Source organism: Glandiceps talaboti, chromosome 9, assembly GCF_964340395.1.
Source record: "Glandiceps talaboti chromosome 9, keGlaTala1.1, whole genome shotgun sequence".
Classification (NCBI taxonomy): Eukaryota; Metazoa; Hemichordata; class Enteropneusta; family Spengelidae; genus Glandiceps; species Glandiceps talaboti.
In genome coordinates this window covers 11165634-11182933 of record NC_135557.1, presented here as the reverse complement: position 1 = coordinate 11182933, position 17300 = coordinate 11165634, and the positions used below count along the sequence as shown (strand labels likewise).

Here is a 17300-nt window from a genome sequence, read left to right as displayed (position 1 = left end):
AGGGTTGGCGTGAAAAACTATAGGTGGGGTTGGGTAACGGTAACCAAACTACTTTTTGTTATTAGACCTTATAACATTTCTTTTGAGCAATACGAAAAAAATGTACTGTGATAGTTAGATCTTGCCAAGCCAGGTGACACTTTGTTATACTAGTAGGTTTTGTGTTTTAATTAGAAGTCAAAATTGCAATATCATTAATTGATACAAAGTGACGGGTGTATGAGTATGACCCGGATGGTATGTTACATTCATCTATGTGCTAGGTTTGATTGAAATATATTATAATATTATAATTGCAAGTTAGACCAATACATCATCCGGTATTAGTTCTAGTTGAAACTTTCTCAACAGCTACTTTGTGTTCGGCGCCAACCTCGTACTTTGCGGTGCTCACTCCAACCAATTTCTCCTGATATTGGCGATAAAGTCGGTCAAATACGAGAACAGCAAGGCCAGCAACCAACATACAGCAACCGTAAAAGTAGAACGAATTGTTATAATCCCGGGTTATGTCATATATCCATCCTATGTATAAATGTAAGGATTTTTGTATACTGGTTATAACATTGCATAGCTAAAACAAGAAAGTGACAATGTAAGAAAAACGAACAGCCAGCAACTTTATTTTATAATAATTATATCAAACGCTCACCCTTAAGCCCCTTGTCCGTTTGCCTGTCTGTCTCCCTCTCTCTCTCTCTCTCTCTCTCTCTCTCTCTCTCTCTCTCTCTCTCTCTCTCTCTCTCTCTCTCTCTCTCTCTCTCTCTCTCTCTCTCTCTCATAGGGCACCTAACTCATGTTATAGATGGTTTAGGGACAAACAAACATAAATAATTAATACTATCATGAAAGTTCATCTGTATTGGTAATACATATTGTCACAAATTGAACTTTTGTTCTCAATACCGAATATTTTTTCACCGAAATTTTCAGTTGTAAATAAATAATTAATTACGTACCTGCCAATGGTGGCCCAAGTAATCCTGCAAGACATATCCAAAAAGTGGTAACAGATAAACCCGCCGTCAAGTTTGAATGGCCTACCACATCTTTCATTGCCTGCGATATCATTGTGGAGAACACTCCAGTGATTAGCCCCATTGAAGCGGCGTACACACAATAAGTTGGGTACGAGTCGGCAAAGGGACTGAGAATATTGGTTATTCCACCTAAGATCTGTGCCAGCCCAAACAACCGTGTACTAGTTATGGTGCGAGGTGTGAAATGTAATATAGCAGGCGGGGAAAGTCTGCCTACTATACCAGCCACTCCAAATATGGACATGATTAAGGCAATGTTACCTTCAGAACTAAGGTTGATAGACTTAGCTCGTGCAACCATATAAGCTGGTGAGCCTATGAAACCAATGCCAAAACCAACAAACAATGAAAACGTCAATACTGCCAACACTGGGTACTTGGAAAACAGACTACAATCACATAATTTGATCATCTGTCGTAAGCGTGATCTTTGTTCTTTAGATTCATTTTCCCGCGTTGGTATTTCATCCTCAACTCGTGTTTCACTCATCTCAATAACTGTCGTTTCCGCTTTCTTCTTGGGTAGTTTAAAGAGGGCTCCGCATACACACAAGTTGGCATTTATCGCTGAAAATACAATAAAAGCTCCTCTCCAACCATACATCTCAATTAATAGTTGCTATAGTGGGGTGAAGATGAGCGTTCCTATTCCTATGCCACTCACCGCAAAAGCATTCGCAATGGCAAATCTCTTTTTGATGTAAAATGGAATAAGTCCGAGTCGAGGATTTACAATAAGTCCATACCCACATCCTACAAAGAAATATCAAACAAATTTGATCAACCAAATAAAACCCGTGACCTACAAACTTGCCTAAGACTTATTGTGATGTATTATCAAAAGACACTCTCTGCACCAAACCAAGTGTCATGACCTTTGAACCACAGCAACCTAATTTAAATTTGAAATTACCACCACCACCATAACCACCACCAACACCATCACCAGCGCAGCTCTATCTACAGCCAAAGCTATGTTCAGGATATTGAACGTTTGCAAAGGCTGCAGCTGGTTAAATGTATTTTAGGCGTTTACGAAACGTGTTTTCCTGCGAAATGCAAGAATGGTGGTTAATTAGAATCGATTATATATTATAACTTCAGTGAATTGAGTTGAAAAAAGGACACGTGTTGAGTATTACAATCAAAATTACATTCTCTGATGAAATGAGCCGAGCCTGATGCTGACAACGTGACAACGACCGCTCCCGAGGTTTGATTTGGTTCAAATCATGAGCAATATAATTCGCCCCCCCCCCCATTTTCAGACCATCAGAATTTCATGCCTCCCCCTTGAATCCTCATTTTTTTCATGCCTCCCATCCCTGCCGTAAGCTCTGACTTCAGCCGTATGTTACATATTAGTTAAATGGGAACCGTTAGCGTGTACCCATTTCAACAAGAAAATTGTGTCAACTATTCTTGGTAGTCAGATCTTACTTTCTGCATTGACGTAAAATCTTCTGGCACGTTGCTTTGTCGCAAATGGGTGCTGTCGTTTTACGACGATGGTGTTTATGATAATGTTGTATAAACACACCGAAGAGCAATAACCTGTGTACATACATTTAGCGGACGTGCAGTGGATGTACCCTGGGGTTTTCATGTTGTCAAGAAGTGATAAACTATATAGTAGTTTAAAATACTTTGTGTGGGGTATGAAACCTTATTTAGCATTTTGATTAAATTACTATAATAGGCACTACATTTCAACAAAGCCAATATTGTTTTGCATAAACATAAAAGCCTACAGCCATATGTAACTTATTTATACATACCAGGAAAATTATTTTTCATGGCAATAGTTTTAATAGAAATTATAGCTGCCATGATAAGATGTTGTAATGTTATACATACCAACTAATACTCCAAAACTGAAGTAAATAAACTCAATACTTGGTGCAAAAGCAGTCAGTGCTAAACCAATAGATGATAACACGCCTCCAAGAATTACAGTACCTCGATATCCTATTTTCTTCACAGATATATTTGCAATAGGACCTGGAGATTGTGTAAAAAAAAGAGAGTGACTTCATGTGTGTCATGGAGAAAGGAATTTGTAAGAGATTTCGGAACAAATACGGTGCAGTAACAGTGACAGAATGGGTTTAAAATATATATTTCTAACTCCTATACTACATTGAATAAGAGACTCCAAAATACAGCTCACTTTTTTTCATACACAGACTAATTGTCTGTTTATCGTATGACTTTATACACATTTCATACAACCCTGCAAATATATTACTGATACAGTGATAATTGAGTCACAGAAAACAAGCCACTAAAAGAATGGCGGAATCCGTTATCTTTTGATTAGACTATGGCGGATTGACACTTGTATTGGTGAGAATTTCAAGATTTTATCATACACTTAACAAGGGTAGGGGTGGGAGTTGGGGTGTATGACGTTATAAGGACGTGCCTCTCCTCAGGTATGCTTTTTCGGATGTTGACCTAAGCGTTGTGGATTTTTAGTAGGAGTCCAGTGGGAACGGGAGCCTGATCCAATATAGCAAAAAACATGATCTGAGATGGGTATGTATCTATCAGATGCCATATCTTTAAGACTACGTCGGTCTAAAATGTGATAAGATTATCAATAACACAAAGAACTAAAGGGGTGGGCGAGTGCCCTCCGCCCCACCTCACTGCAATGAAAATGTATATGTACGTTACCGAAAGCTGATTCCAAGCTAAAAGCCACTGAAATAATCCATGCTGTGCGGGCTGAACTTGAATCAAAATACCTTTGTAGAGCCACAAATACAGGACCTATGGATTGGTATGTGCCAATCACGAACATACTACATACATGGCATGCTAGTACCACAAACCAGCCATGGATACCACCATCGTGACCCTCGGTAGCCATTATATTATTTCAGATAGACCTTCAACTCGGCCTGACACGTCTTTTTATATATTAGTTGTCATATCAACGTAGAGCCGATCTGTCCCACTGTTTGATAGCTGTATAAACCAATAATCTACACACACAGCAACATGGGAAACGCTATCTACTATCGTTAACAGATCTACTTGTACTTGTAGAAGGTGTAAACATCTGAAATGATTTATATAGGTCAATTGACTTTTGTTGTCGGCGAACTTTACATTACACTTGATTGAGGTGGGCACAAGTCATGGTTCTGAGATCAATGACGTCACTGCTATCGAGGGCATTGAAACACTATACAACCTGTTCTATTTATGTATGCATGGTGGAATGGTAGAAGATTCCCCTCTGAATTGTGCAAGGAATAAGTGAATAATTATGGCGTTTTTTCTTGTAGGTGACCAGGATTAAGGAAGAACAGGTTATTAGCGAACAGCCGACATTTGTAATAGAAAAAAACGTGTTTCCAAGTTAATAAAAAAAACGTAATAAACTCTCGTTATTTGTAACAGTTTCTGCGAAAGATATTTAACACATTTCAATTGAGTGCTGTAACAACAAATATTAACATATGATAATATTCCAGACGCGATTGTATCATGGAGGGGTGTATGTATGTATGTATGTATGTATATATGTATGTATGTATGTATGTATGTATGTATGTATGTATGTATGTATTGTATGTATGTATGTATGTATGTATGTATGTATGTATGTATGTATGTATGTATACACAAGTAATAAATGCCGTCCGAGTAAATACACGCCGACGTAGGAGGCGTGTTTTTCCCGGATGGCACTTATCTTGTACCCCGGAAACTTCATTCGTGGTGATATATTATTCTCAGGAAGAACTTCATACACTCATCGTCTGTTTGTTTTTTATTTCCGATATGAAGACTGACGCCTAAAGCCGAAAACATTTATACACGACGATGTCACACGTATATCATTACATATACGTTGTAACGAAAATAACAATGACATCACAATGGACAGTGTATTTCGCACCACTATGTACTTGCTATTACTATGCAGGACATTCATACTACAAACTGCTCAATACAATCACACCCATTTTTTTATACAACTAGTGATATGAAATTTAATCGCCACTGACAAAACCAAACACGGCTACTGACATCTAAAATACAACTTTCAGAGAAATTGTTCATCTATCGATCTCTATTCAACAAGACTAGCGTAAAGAAACTTAATTACATGCAAATAAAATACACCATTCAAACTTTAGAAATGTTGTGTATTACGAAGCAATATAATGTACATAAAGCTAACATCCAATAACACTTGATATGTCATAAGTCTATCAACAACACCACAATACAGTCTTCGATTTTGGATTTGTACATAATGTTCAGACACACATTGATCGTCTGCTCCCCATCGGTTTCACGTGTTCTACTTTGTAATGAGATGCTATTACGATCTATCTCTATATCATGAGGAAAGAAAGGTTCAACCAAAATTTAAATGGACTTTTGTCTGCGATAATGTGTCCGCGGTAGCACACAGTAATTCTATCAAATTTAGAAGTACAACTTGTATCTGTGTCTATTAAACAAGATCAGCGTAAAGAAACAGTAATACCATATTAATTTCGTGTATGGTCTTTGATTTCATTCAAATAAAATACACCATTCAAACTTTTGAAATGTCGTGTATTACGAAGAAATATAGTGTACATTTCACATATTACGTCGATCTAAACGTGCCTACTATTCCAATATATATATATATATATATATATATATATATATATATATATATATATATATATATATATATATATATATATATATATATAACTATAGCAAAATTATTTTTAAACATGTTTTGTGAAGCTGAATAACAAATAATACCACAGATCTGGTTATGAAGTGATACAAAGTGACGGATGTACGAGTATGACCCGGATGCTATGTTACATTCATGTATGTGCTAGGTTTGATTGAAATATCCTATGATTGCAAGTTAGAGCAATACATCAGCCGGTATTAGTTCTAGTTGAAACTTTCTCAACAACTACTATGTGTTCTTCGCCAACCTCGTACTTTGCGTTGCTCACTCCAACCAATTTCTCATGATATAGACGATAACATCGCTCAAATACGAGAACAGCAAGGCCAGCAACCATCATACAGCAACCGTAAAAGTAGAACGAATTGTTATAATCCCGGGTTATGTCATATATCCGTCCTATGAGAAAAACAAGTATAAATGTATGGATTGTTGTATACTGGCTATAACCTTGCATAGCTAAGGTAAGAAAAATGAACAACCAACAACTTTAGTTTATAATAATTATATCAAACACTCACCCTCAAGCCCCTTGTCTGTCTGTCTGTCTGTCTGTCTGTCTGTCTGTCTCTGTCTGTCTGTCTGTCTGTCTGTCAGTCAGTCAGTCAGTCAGTCTTTCAGGCTGTGTGTCTGTCTGTGTGTCTGTCCCTCTGTCTGTCTGTCGGACGGACTGACTGACTGACTGACTGACTGATTGAGTGTTCGCCTGCCTGCCTACCTGCTTGCTTGCCTGTCAGTCAGACTGTGTCTGTCTGTCTGTCTGTCTGTCTGTCTGTCTGTCTGTCTGTCTGTCTGTCTGTCTGTCTGTCTGTCTGATTTTCTGTCTGTGTCTGCATCCCTCTCTCCACCCCTGTCTCCCTTTCTGTCTGTCTGTCTGTCTGTCTGTCTGTCTGTCTGTCTGTCTGTCTGTCTGTCTGTCTGTCTGTCTGTCTGTCTTTCTGTCGCTCGGTCTGCCTGTCGCTAGGTCTCTGTCTCAACCTTTCTCTCACACATGTCTCCCTGTCACACTTTTACACATTACATGGGTATGTGAGTCTCTCACTATTATTGTAGTGGTAACGATTATTGAATCTATACGAGTACATTTTACATTTAAAACTACTTGGGAGAGTAACAACAATCACAATCATTAGTTGCGATAAAGAGGCTCTGATGAACTCTTTCTACTCCTCATCTACTCACTGCAATGCCAATCTCTCTTTGGTGTAAAATGCACTAAGTCCATGTAGAGGACTCATACTTTAAAGACCATATTAGCCACATCACGAGATGCAGCATTGCATTGGACATACATTATTTGACAAACAAATGTTTGTTCTACAAATCATTAATTACCTGCCAATGGTGGCCCAATTAATCCTGCAAGACACATCCAAGAAGTGGTAACAGATAAACCCGCCGTCAAGTTTGAAGGACCTACCACATCTTTCAATGCCTGTGACATCATTGTGGAGAAAACTCCAGTTGTTAGTCCCATTGCAGCGGCGTACACACAATAAGTTGGGTATGTGTTAGCAAAGGGACTGAGAATATTGATTATTCCACCTAGGATCTGTGTCAACCCAAACAATCTTGTACTGGTTATGGTGCGAGGTGTGAAATGTAATATAGCAGGCGGAGAAAGTCTGCCCGCTATACCTGCTACTCCAAATATGGACATGACTAAGGCAATGTTACCTTCAGAACTAAGGTCTTTAGACTTTGCACGTGCAACCATATAAGCTGGTGAGCCTACGAACCCAATGCCTAAACCAACAAACAATGAAAACGTCAATACTGCCAACACTGGGTACTTGGAAAACAGACTACAGTCACATAATTTGATCATCTGTTGTAAGCGTGATCTTTGTTCTTTAGATTCATTTTCCTGCATTGATATTTCATCCTCAACTTGTGTTTCACTCATCTCAATAACTGTCGTTTCTGCGTTCTTCTTGGGTAGTTTAAAGAGGGCTCCGCATACACACAAGTTGGCATTTATCGCTGAAAATACAATAAAAGCTCCTCTCCAACCATACATCTCAATCAACAGTTGCCATAATGGGGTGAAGATGAATGTTCCTATTCCTATGCCACTCACTGCAAAAGCATTTGCGATGCGATATCTCTTTTTGATGTAAAATGGAATAAGTCCGAGTCGAGGATTTGCAATAAGTCCATAACCACATCCTATAATTGAAAGAATATCAAACAAATGTAATCAACCAAAAATAAAACCCGTGACCTACAAACTTGCCCAAGACTTATCTTGGTGTATTATCACTCTCTGCACCAATCCAAGTGTCATGACCTTTGAACCACCGCAGTCTGATTTAAATTTGAAATTACCACCACCACCACCACCACCACCACCACCACCACCACCACCACCACCACCACCACCACCACCACCACCAGCGCAGCTCTACAGCCAAAGCTATGTTGAAGATACCGAACGTTTGCAAAGGCTGGTGAAATGCATTTTAGGCGTAAGGTTTAAATGGGTTTTCCTGCAAAATGCAAAAATGTTGGTTATTTTTTAGGATCGATTATTTTCTCATATTAATTATGCTTGAGATTCGCGTAATTATTGTCGACAAAGGAAGTCAGCCAAGTTGAACATACCATTGTCAGGCCAGGAGGAAGCCTCGAAAAGCTGTCTAATTATACAGGTATACAGGTATACAGGTACAATTCTGATTATAGGCCTTATTTAGGCCTCTGATATCAGATCATGTTAAATTAAAGTCTTGTCAGTGCGTATGCTAGCATAGTCTTCAAATTTAAATTTCATTTGCAAGTCCTTCCCAGTGTCTATCTAAACGTCTCTCAAAATTATATACATTTGGTGCATCAACCACATGATTGGGAAGACTATTCCATTGGTTTATACTTCTATGTACAAAAGAAAATTTCCTAATATCCAGCCTAGTATGGACTTTGTACAGTTTATATTGATGCCCTCTAGTGTCACAATGTCTGGTCTTGAGAAAATCAGTCACTCTAGTGTCATATTTCCCCGACATAATTTTATAGAGTTCAATCATATCTCCCCGTAGACGACGGTAAGCCAAAGTTGGTAAGTTCAGATGCCTTAGTCTTTCCTGGTATGACAATTCTCTAAATCCTGGAATTAACTTGGTAGCTCTGCGCTGTACGTTCTCGATGGCAATAATATCCTTTTTGAGGTAAGGTGCCCAAACTTGATTTGCATATTCCAAATGTGGTCTAACCAGACCTTTGTACAATAATAAAAAACTTTCTTTGTCAAGATGAGCATAAGTTCTCCTTATCAGACCCATTATGGAATTTGCCTTATTTATTTTTGTAGACATGTGACTTGAAAAGGATAGCTTATCATCCACGATTACTCCTATATCCTTCTCTTCCTTTGTATTTCTAAGTTTGACCTTATTTTGTCCCATGGTATATGATCTATCTGACAAGTGTGTCTTTCCTATCCGCATACTGGCACATTTATCTGGATGAAATTTCAGAAGAGAGTTCTCTGTCCAAGTATACATGTTATCAATATCTGTTTGTAAGCAATCACAGTCTTCTTCCTTGAATATTCCCCTGAAAACTTTGGTATCGTCTGCGAATAGATATATTTCTGAGCTTTGTACTACATCTGGAAGTGTGTTGATATATATTACAAAAAGTATGGGTCCTAAGACAGATCCTTGGGGTATACCACTTAGCACCTCCTGCCATTCCGATGAAACGCCATTTACAATAACTTTTTGTTTCCGATTATTGAGGAAAGCAGATATCCAGTTTAGCAGCAGGCTTGGGATCCCATAGTATTGAAGTTTCTCCATTAAACGCCTATGAGGCACTTTGTCAAAGGCCTTCATAAAGTCACAGTACACAACATCAACACATCCTCCAAGATCAATAATTTCTGTCCACTTGTCTAGGACTTTGATTAGTTGTAGTACAGTCGAACGACCACTGATGAAACCAAACTGTTGATCACTAAACAAGTTATTACTGTTCATATATTTCACAATAGAGTTCCTTATCAGGGTTTCCATTATTTTACAGACAACACTTGTAAGGCTGATTGGTCGGTAATTGCTGGCTAACCATTTACAACCTTTCTTAAATATAGGCGTAACGTTGGCACACTTCCAGTCATTCGGTATTGTCCCTGTCTTTAGTGATGTGTTATAAATTATGGTTAATGGGGTACAGAGCACTTCTCTAAGTTCATATAATATTCTGGGATGTACGAGGTCAGGGCCTGGTGATTTTGAGGTTTTTAACTTGGATAAAATCTTAAGTGTAGTCTCTGGAGTAATATTCAGCTCAAGTATGTGTCTAGCATGTATGGTATTTGGTAAATCCCAGTGGCCTTGTTGTTCCCTTGTGAAGACTGATGAAAAGAAATCAGCAAGAACCTCTGCTTTTTCTTTGTCACAGGTGGTCATATCTTCTCCTTTATCATTGCCTGTTTTGGATAGGTTCGGTATTCCAGTTCTTAATTTAGATTTAGAACTGGCATAGCCCCAGAACTTTTTTGGGTTTGTCTTGACCTCCTTCGCCACTGACTTTTCATAATCTTTCTGTACTTTCCTTGTTATTCTTCTAACTTGGTTTCGGATTTTACAATAGTCCTGATATACTTGACCATCTTTTGTTTGCAAGAATCTTTGCCATAATCTGTTCTTCTTTTTAACCTTTGCTAAAGTTTTTCTATCCAGGGGTACAGCATAGTTCTTTTTGGACGGATTCACAACTTTCTGTGGAATGCAGACTGTTTCCGCTTCTCTATAAATTTCTAGAAATGTGTTCCATTGTATATTCACATCATCTCCGCAGGAATTAAGTACTTCTGCCCAGTCTATACTTAACATTTCTTTCATTTTATTGTAGTCTCCATTATCATATTTATATCTAATCTTTGGTTGTACATTGTCACCTTTAACACACATGACTTTGATCTTCAACATAGAATGGTCACTCTTCCCCAGGGGGGCATCATGTTCTACGCAATCTACAATTTCCTTTTCATTTGTGAAGACAAGGTCTAAGATAGAAGGCCTATCAGTACCTCTCCCCCTGGTTGGTGAATTCACATGTTGATGTAGATAGCAGTCTCGGACAGCCTCAATAAAGTTGAATTCCTTACCAGTTCCTGATGCAGTATTTCTATAAATGTTCCAGTCTATATTTGGATAGTTCATATCACCTGCAATTACGGTATGCGAATGTTTCATATCAGCAAGACAACTAAATAAATTATTTATACTTTCATCATTTGTTGGATTTGAACTCGGACTTCTGTATAGTGAACAAAACAACAAAGTGTCTGGTCCTTCTAGGCTTATTTCATGAAATTCTTGAAATTTCTCTTGGGTCAGGACATCAGCATTTGTACTCCATATTTCTATATTTCTCTTTGTGACTGATCCACCTCTCTTGGTGGTCTTCTCTTTATTTTCACAACTCTTCTGTCCCACGGAAGCCCTCTGACTGCGTAGAAAAAATGTGGGTCATTCATTTCTGTATTCCTCTTTCTTACATCTTCTTGGAGTCCTTTATCCACCTCTCTTTCCTGTCTTGTCATATCATTCTTAATGCTTATCTTGTTGTAGGGATCCCTAGCATCCTTCAGCTTATATAAATTCTTCATAACTTTAAACTTCATTTCTTCAGTGTGGAATGATACAAGTAGAGGTCTAGGTTTGGCAGTCTTGTGGGATCCTTCTTCATCATCATTATTATCTACCTGCTCCTTCTTGCCTAGTCTTCTAACTTCCACTTCAACTTCCTTATTTCCACTAGTTATCTCTATCACATTAGCCAAGTGTTCTTTATCATACTTTAACAGCTCAGATCTTAGTATACTTGATCCCTCTGGTAAGTTGAATACCACTATATTCTTTTGTCTTGATATTCTATCACTTATGTTGCTACATACCTCCTTTACAACCTCTTCTTGATTCTTAGTTTGGGCTTGTGATTTCACTACCGGGTCCACTTCTAGTCTAGCCTTGATGTCGTTTATTTCTGTTTGCATAAAGTCTAGTTTATTCACAACTTCTTTTCTGAAACCTTCTAAGAAATTGCTACATCTTAGCTCTATCTCCCGCTCCTCTTTTATGCATCTCATTGCTTTCGCTACACAGTTGTCGCAGAACCAGGGGAAATCTGGCCTGTCTCCTACGTTTTTATATGTTGCTTCTGGTATCTTCAGGCACTTAATGCATCTCCTAGTCTCACAGTAATCACATTTAAGGAGTTTACACTTTTTGTCGGAAGACGAAATTTGACATGTATCACATTCCCAACCTTCGTCACCTATGATGCTGCTCGTAGACTGCAAGGTTCCTCTTACTCTTTTTCCTCTTCTTGGTTGTTGTGGTTGTATGAGAAACTGGCTTGACGACGTTTCATTTTGTTGACGATGGTCGCCGCCATCTTGGATTTCTTGGGCTGCACAGGCCATACTTCAAGTCGGCGAATATCGACCAAATACTCCAACCCAGACTGTTTCCTCTGATTAGTGTACTCAAAAACTATTCAACTCTGTTTACTATTACTCTTAGTCAACTAAAGTCACTAAAAGTCCATTCTTTTTTCGGACTGATGGTCCGCGATGCAAACTAGATGTTCGCACATTTCACGCATGCGCACTGAGTGAACTATTTACCTCTTCCCTTTAATATACGATTGACCTTTGACCTAGCTTCAAGAGTTAGGACAACTCACATGCTATCAAATAACCGATCGCGCTAGTATAAACGTATACTTATATTGTTTTAGAACTTTCAAGTGCGGTGGTAGAAAGAAAGCAATAACTTGTTCGGTGAATTGAGTTGAAAAAAGCACACCAGGTGAGTATTGCAATCAAAATTACATTCTCTGATTAAATGAGCTGAGCCTGATGCTGATAACGTGACAGCAGCCATCTTGCTTGTCGCATGATGAATCATATCTCGAGTGTGCGCCCGGAAATTAGGCTGGAGTCACATTTTACCGGGGGGGGGGGTGCTAGGGAGAAATTATTTTGGTAAAAAAAATCTTGCACCCCCCCTCACCCCATTCCAGCTCTCAAAACATGTCATGCCACCCTCATCCCCCGAAAATGAACCCAAGAATGTTCGTAGCCCCCCCCCCCCCCGCTACACATATTTTAATGTGTGATGATAAAGTACCCACCCCACATCCCTGATCCACTTCAGAGTTGAAGGATATGGTGCACTACATTAACTAACGGTGGAAATAAACTTCAGTGTCCATACATAATAATGAGAGATTTCTTTACAATTATACGTGGGCTTTGCGTAAAAGGTCACACATTGGCTGTACTTTGAGATACTTTAATAGTCAGCAGGGTTTTATCTTTCAATGAGGACGGTGTGGGAGAAGGCATTGCGGCAAAGCCCCGATAATTTTTTTAATTTACTCGGTAAACGACCGTTCCCGAGGTTTAATTTGGTTCAAATCATGATAATGAGCAACATATTTCGCCCCCCTTTCAGACCATTAGAATGTCATGTCCCCCCCCCTGAATCCTCATCTTGTTCATGCCCTCCCCCTCCCTACCGTAAATTCTGACTCCAGCCTTATGTTACACGTTAGTTAAATGGGAACCGTGCGCGTGTACCCATTTCACCAACGAAATTGTGTCAACTATTCTTGGTAGTCAGATGATACTTTCTGCATTGACATAAAATCTTCTGGCACGGTGCCTTGTTGCAAATGGGTACTGTCGTTTTACGACGATGGTGTTTATGATAATGTTGTATAAACACACCGAAGAGCAATAACCTGTGTACATACATTTAGCGGACGTGCAGTGGATGTATCCTGGGGTTTTGATGTTGTCAAGAAGTAATAAATTCTAAAGTATTTTAGAATAATTTGTTTTGGGTATGAAACCTTATTTAGCATTTTGATTTACTATAATAGGCACTAAATTTCAACAAAGCCAATGTTTTTTTGCATAAAAATAAAAACCAACAGCCATATGTAACTTATTTATACACACCAGCAAAATATTTTTTTCATGGCAATGGTGTTATTAGAAATTATAACTGCCATGGTAAAATGTTGTAATGTTATACATACCAGTTAATACTCCAAAACTGAAGTAAATGAACTCAATACTTGGTGCAAAAGCAGTCAGTACAAAACCAATAGATGATAATACGCCTCCAAGAATTACAGTACCTCGATATCCTATTCTCTTCACAGATATATTTGCAATGGGACCTGGAGATTGAGCGAAAAAAGAGAGTGGTGAATTCACGTGTGCCATGGACAAAGGCGGGATATGTAAGAGTTTTATAATGGAACAAATACGGCGCAGTAACAGTTACAGAATGGGTCTAAAATATATATTCCTAACTCGTATACTACACTGATTAAGAGACTCCAAAGTACAGCTCACCTTTTTCATATACAGACTAATTGTCTGTTTATCGTAGCGTATGACTCTATACACATTTCAAACAACTCTGCTAATACTCTAGTGATACAGTGACAATTGAATCACAGTAAACAAGCCACTAAAAGAATGGCGGAATCCGTTATCTTTTGATTACACTATGGCGGATTGACACTTGTATTGGTGAGAAATCCAAGATTTTATCACACACTTAACAAGGTTGGGGTGGATGGGGGAGGGTGTATGACGTAATAAGGACGTGCCTTTCCTTAGGTATGCTTTTTTCGGATGTTGACCTAAGCGTTGTGGATTTTTAGTGGGAGTTCAGAGGGAACGGGAGTCTGGTCCAATATAGCAAAAAACATGATCTGAGATGGGTATGTATCTATCAGATGCCATATCTTTAAGACTATGTCGATCTAAAATGTCATAAGATGATCAATAGCACAAAGAACTAAAGGGGTGGGCGACTGCCCTCCGCCCCACCCCGCCCCACTGCAATGAAAATGTATATGTACTTTACCGAAAACCGACTCCAAGCTAAAAGCCACTGAAATAATCCATGCTGTACGGGCTGAACTTGAATCAAAATGCCTTTGTAGAGCCACAAATACAGGACCTATGGATTGGTATGTGCCAATCACGAACATACTACATACATGGCATGCTAGTACCACAAACCAGCCATGGATACCACCATCGTGACCCTCAGTAGCCATTGTATTATTTCAGACTTTCAACTCGGCTTGACACTTCTTTTTGTATAGCTGTCATATCAACGTGGAGCTGATCTGTCCCACTGTTTGATAGCTGTATAAACCAATAATCTACACACACAGCAACATGGGAAACTCTATCTACTATCGTTTACAGATCTACTTGTACTTCTTGACGTTGTAAACATCTGAAATGATTTATATAGGTCAATGGTCTTTTGCTGTCGAACTCTACACTACACTTGATTGAAGTGGGCACAAGTCATGGTTCTGAGATCAATGACGTCACTGCTATCGAGGGCATTGAAACACTATACAACCTGTTCTATTTATGTATGCATGGTGTAATGGTAGAAGATTCCCCTTTGAAATTGTGCAAGGAATAAGTGAATAATTATGGCGTTTTTTCTTGCAGGTGACCTGGATGAAGGAAGAACAGGTTATTAGCGTACAGCCAATATTTGTAATGAAAAAAACGTGTTTCCATGTTAAATAAGAAATCGTAATAAACTGTCGTAATTTGTAACAGTTTCTGTGAAAGATATTAAACACATTTCAATTAAGTGCTATAACAACAAATATTGACATAAATTCCAGACACGATCGTATCAAGGGTGTATGTATGTATGTATGTATGTATGTGTGTATGTATGTATGTATGTATGTATGTATGTACGTACGTACGTACGTACGTATGTATGTCTATATGTATGTCTATATGTATGTCTATATGTATGTATGTATGTATGTATGTATGTATGTATGTATGTATGTATGTATGTACGTACGTACGTACGTCCGTACGTATGTATGTATGTCTATATGTATGTCTATATGTATGTATGTATGTATGTATGTATGTATGTATGTATGTATGTATGTATGTTAGTATTTATTTATTTGTGTTAGTATGTAATTGACAATTAGATATTGTTCCTCAATATAGCTATTTCGTTCAGCTAAGTGAAGACACTAAATGACCAACACCAATTTATTTAATTTTTTTTTATTAATCTTTCATATACAGACACCATTTCAGTGCATTAGCACTGTCCTCCAAATGGAACCTGTTGCAAGATTACGTACACAGAAAACAAACAAAACAAACAAACAAAAGGGACAAACCAGGACAAAAAGTTACAGACGCAGAGTGCACTTTAAAAGATATCCACCCACATTATTACCAGACTACATTCTTAAGATGTCTTTTAAATATCGATGAGTTCGGAGCTGATCTTATGGATAGGGGTAGATTGTTCCATATAACAGCACCACTATAGCGAAATGCCCGTTTCCCATATTCCGTTTTAACTGTAGGGATGTATATGTTACCTTTACTGGCCTGTCTTTTGTTATGAAGATGAATTTGGTTGGAAAGATTGAACATTTCAGTGAGGTAACAAGGTGCATTGCCCGTTACGGATTGTAGACGAGTGTTGCCAGTTGGCGCTTCCATCTAATTTGAGGGTTGACCCAACCCGTACTAGTATCACGGGGAATTTCAAGGAGCAGTCGACCAGCTCGTTTATGGAGGAGCTCAAGTGTCTTCAAATACTTTTGATTCGTATTACACCATACATTCGCAGCATAATCAAAATGGGGAAGGACTAAGGTATTGAACATCATCTTCCTATTTCCCATATACTCGACCAATGTGTCGAGTATATTTAATAAACACTTCATTTTATTTCATGGTAGTTTTTCGTGAGATTAGGATGATTTTTTCGATATGTATAGGTCCATTCCTCTATATTTGACATGAGAGACCCAGGGCGTAAAGCTAGTCTCGTGATGAACGAACGTAGTTTACGTCATCATAGACATGATGTACGAAGCCTTTGTTTGTCTCTGTGATGTACGATATTTCACGAAGTCTCACAAACAATAAAACAAGGAGGAAAAAGCCAAAGAACTTACCAAGTTCTCCCAAAATTTCTCAAAAGTAGAATTAAATTGTATGATCATAATGTCATGGACAAATAAACTTAGCTATGGTGAAAGTTGAGAAAAGTCTTCTGTTGATATGATCGGTACAATACATGTCCGTTCTACCTTTGCACAACATGCAAGGTATCTCATAAAACGTAAAACTCTTAAACCTTCGCGATTGGCTCTGGAGATCAAGGTTACAGCCATATATAAAGACCTTTAAAGACAATCGAAAGAGTGCATCTAATGCTTAGCTCGGTTTAAATGTACAAAGAAAATAGGTCTCAGGCAGAAGAAGATCTCAGGTAAAAGAAGGTGGGGAATTAGGAGGGGTCACTTTTAAAATTTACAAATTTGTTCTCGAGGGAGGGCCATACTTTAGAAAATGGAATTAGGGGAAGATCATATAATCTGACTATGTTTTATTTTGTGATTTTGGCAGCTCATCTCTGCCAGTGGTTCTAAATCCTATTGCTGCCACATCCAACCATTGCCAACAATATCAGGCAAATCGCTGT

General features: G+C 38.3%; 1 pseudogene; it reads right to left on the bottom strand.

Moving 5' to 3' along the window:
• Window positions 1–313: 313 nt before the first annotated feature.
• Window positions 314–3915, bottom strand: LOC144439792 (monocarboxylate transporter 12-like; annotated as a pseudogene).
• Window positions 3916–17300: the final 13385 nt, after the last annotated feature.